Source organism: Chrysochloris asiatica, unplaced genomic scaffold (genome assembly GCF_000296735.1).
Source record: "Chrysochloris asiatica unplaced genomic scaffold, ChrAsi1.0 scaffold00410, whole genome shotgun sequence".
NCBI lineage: Eukaryota > Metazoa > Chordata > Mammalia > Afrosoricida > Chrysochloridae > Chrysochloris > Chrysochloris asiatica.
The window spans coordinates 984,040-987,592 of record NW_006408928.1 but is presented as its reverse complement, the minus strand read 5'-3'; positions in this window follow the sequence as shown (position 1 = coordinate 987,592).

The window sequence follows — 3,553 nt, the reverse complement described above, 5'->3', positions numbered from 1 at the left end:
AGCCACCCCACTTTAGGTTGAGTGATGCATTGAGGGCTTTTCACATTTACCCTAAAGGAGCCCTGGTGATGCAGTGGTTAAGCACTGGCCACTAACTAAAAGGTTAGTGGTTTAAACCCACTAGGTGCTCCGCAGGAAGAATGTCCCAAGGATCACAGTCTAGGAAACCTTCTGGGGTGAGTTCTAGCCTATTCTACAGGGAATCAATTTGAGGGCAATGATTTTGTGTTTTGCTCTCAATTTACTTTGGTGGTGGGGAAGGAGGGGAAAGCAAGCTACCGGGACCAGAATAAGTAGGAGTCAAGTCTGTTCTTACTCATGCCAAGCTCACGTGTGTCAATGTAGACCTGTACTCCAGAGTTCTCAGTGACTGGTTGTTCGGAAGTAGATCATCAAGCCTGTCTTCCGAAGGAGCCTCTGAGTGGACTTGAACTTCTACATTTGCGGTTAGCAGCTGAGCATGTTAACCATTTGCACCACCCAGGAACTCTAAGCTGCTGGAAAGGATCCTTCTTTTTTTGGTATTAAAAACTTGAGAAGCTTGAACAAGATTTCTTTGAGACTATAAGACAAGTGGGGTAAAGAGGAGGGAAGGAGGGACAAGAAGTAAGCAATTCAGCCTGAAAATTGACTACAAAAGGTTCCTTTGCTTCAGCAGAGTCTGGCGGCTTCTGAGAAAGGAGCAAGAGTTTTGCAGCCCCAATCAGCTGGCTCTGAGCCCTGCTCTGTCTGTCCCTGGGGGTGATGAACTTTCTGTGGGCCAGGAAACAGGCCTGGGCTTGCAGCTGGGGATCAGGAAGTTAGGGGCCTCTTTCTTCAGTGTACTGGGGACAGGCCAAGCGCTGCTAACTGTGTTAAATTTTTTTAGACAATTGTGTTTTTCTCCCTCCTCCCTCTTAATGGAAATTCACTGCAAAGCTGTGCTGTGCTTGGTGAGAGCTGCTCAGTGTCTGCACTCAGGACGTGTGGAAAGAGTTCTCAGCTGGAGAGAGGTTTCAATCAGGGTGGTGCTCACTTCCCAGGATCCTGAGGGGCAGCTTCTTACCCAATGAAATGAAAACAGCTCCAGGTCCTTCCAAGTTCACAAACAGGGTGGTGTGTTTTGCTTCCTTCTGGGACAGAGTAAGATGCTCATTTAATTAAATTCAAGGTCTCTGAGGATTTGAAAAACAGGATTCTTTATCCACCCCCATCTGGGACAGGCATGCTGCAATTTGCCAGGAAGTTAATCTGTAACAGGAAAAACACCCAATTCTTTTTAAGGACATTCCAATTGTTCTTCAGGGGCCAAGCTTCACTCATCTGTCTCCCTCCATCAGAGGCCTACCAATGACTCAAGTGCCTGGTGAATGTGATCAGGATTACAACCAATCAAACACAGCTTTAACTTCTGGCAAGACAGGTCTACGCAGGCGCTGTCCATGTCTTGAAAACCATTGCTTGGGCACCATTTCCCCAACTGCTGGGAGAGGAGGATTTTCTTTTATTAGTTCACTTATTTATCTGTCTATGCATGCAGCCATCATTTGTCTATTGATATATTCAGCTCTTAACTTGGATTTTTCAGTTCGTATGAATTTCTCCTTTTAAATAAATTTGTATATTCAATAAACACTTTTTGGGTTTCCCCTCTATCAAAAAAAAAAAAAAGAATATCATACAGGAAAAAAGGAAAGGGCATTACAAAGACAGGAAAGAACGAAAAAACAAAAACTGACGTCAGGAGAGGCGGTGCTTGATGGCAACTAGAGTGGAAGTGCAGTGAAGGTCACTGTCCGCAATAACACAGAATACCAGGCAAAGCAGATCCAGGGCAGAGCTCCAAAACTAAGAGCCACAGAGATAGGAATATTTTAAAGGTTTGATGGCTTATAGCTTGTGGAGTTTGGAACTGAAGTAAAAAATCACATAGTCTTTAATTTGCCGGGCTGGGCTCAGAGGCCTGAGCCGACATCCTGGGCGGGACCAAGTGACAAGACGAAACAGGGGGTGCAGAAACACCATGGAAAAATGCCATGGGAACCGTAGGACAAAGGTGGACAATATACTTTGTCAGTTTTGCTTTGTTTTGCTTTTCTTTTTTTCTTTGGTATCTGGTAATTGCCATGCTCACTGTTTGCCCACCTCCATACTGTTGAATAGAGGGAGAGCCTGAGCCAAGTGGCCACTCCCCACCCTCACCGCTGGTGGGTTCTTCTGTCACACATGTGCACAGATACTCAGCCCAAGCTGAGGCCCTGAACTTTTAATATCTGTTTCCTCTTTTTTTTTTTTTTTTTTTTAATCACGGGAAAGAGTAGAAAACAGCTGAGGGAGGGAAAGAGAGTCAAAGGTTGGATTGGAGCCAGAGGTATAACATAACAACCAACAATGGCAACTTGGAATCTCGCGGCAGCTTTGAAGACAGGAACTTAGGATAGTAAAGCCATACTCATATTAAGCTATAGATTTTTTTTCCTTCTTTTTCTTGTCTCCCTCCTCTCCCTTTCCTATGATTAGAGACTGCAGTACTCAGTCTTGTTTTTGTAGGTGTTTTTTTTTTTTTTTCCTCCCACTGGTGTAGTTTTGCTATTATATACCCTCCCTTTTGCCGTTGGAGGACTCGTTGTGTCTCTATATTAAACAAGAAGAGTCAGCAACTGCTGCCATATAGCCAAGCTACAATCACAATCTGTAAAACACCAAAATCCAGGCAAGAACCAATACCAGCTGCCATATACCAGAGAAACAGACAACACCTGTGAAAGTTACTCTGAGTTAAGCAATAAGAAGAGTAAAATTGGAAGCCCACATCATGATCATGTCTTCCTGGAAACAATCAGAAAGCATAAAAAATTAGCAAAACACATATTCAATTAAGTATTAAGGACACAGATAAACATTAAGCATGTACAAGAAGCAAAAGCAGATGGCAATATCAGCACCTATACATTAAAAAAAAGATAAAATGTCTGAGAAAAATGACCTAGAAGTAGACGTGGACTACATTCTGGAAGGAGGTCAGGCTGTGGAAATGCCTGAGAAAAATTCAGAAAATGATTATAAAATGTTTCAAAACACTTTACAATGGAGTTGAGGAAAATATGGAAAAAGTCAGGATATTGCTACAGGAACAATCAAATAAGATATATACAGCACTGGAAACAATTCAAAACCTACGGAAAGAGGTTCAAATGATGAATAACAAAATAAGAGAATTAGAGAACACTCTGAAAGTGCAGAGGAGTAGAATAGATGAAATGGAAGACAAAACCAGTGATCGGGAAAACAAATCTCTCAATATCACTAAGATAGAAGAACAAACACAAAAAGGGATAAAAAAAATTTGGAGGAAAGTCTAAGAATCATGTTGGACAATATGAAGAGGAAAAACTTAAGAATAATTGGCATCCTAGAACAAGAAGAGTCATAAAAATCCACAGAGAAAATAGTGGGAAAACTGCTGGAATAAAATTTCTCTAACATCCTAAAAAGTGAAAAGATAAACATTCAAGAAGCTCAATGAACTCCAGGAATGTTAAAACCCAAAAGAAAATCACCAAGACATATCATA